Genomic DNA, 311 nt, shown 5'->3' on the forward strand with positions numbered 1-311 from the left:
GTTTTTTTCTTCCTGCTTTCGAACATTAAACAATGCACCACCCGGTGGCCCTATAGGGTTGAGTCCACATGAAACTACTTTCCAGGCCACCTTTGATGCACCCTGGTACATTGGGTAAAGGGGCTGGGGCCTGTTTCATTAAACTCGTTTACCAAATAAACCAGGCTTATTTCAGTTAGTCTGACATGTTGTCAGTTCATTTGGTTCAAGATAAATCAGGTTAACTGAAATAAGCCTGGCTTATTTGGTAAACGTGTTTAATGAAACAGGCCCCTGGGCTCACATTCGATGTTTCAATTAATCCAGGGGCC

Source organism: Sinocyclocheilus grahami, unplaced genomic scaffold, assembly GCF_001515645.1.
Source record: "Sinocyclocheilus grahami isolate Dianchi unplaced genomic scaffold, SAMN03320097.WGS_v1.1 scaffold916.1, whole genome shotgun sequence".
Taxonomy (NCBI): domain Eukaryota; kingdom Metazoa; phylum Chordata; class Actinopteri; order Cypriniformes; family Cyprinidae; genus Sinocyclocheilus; species Sinocyclocheilus grahami.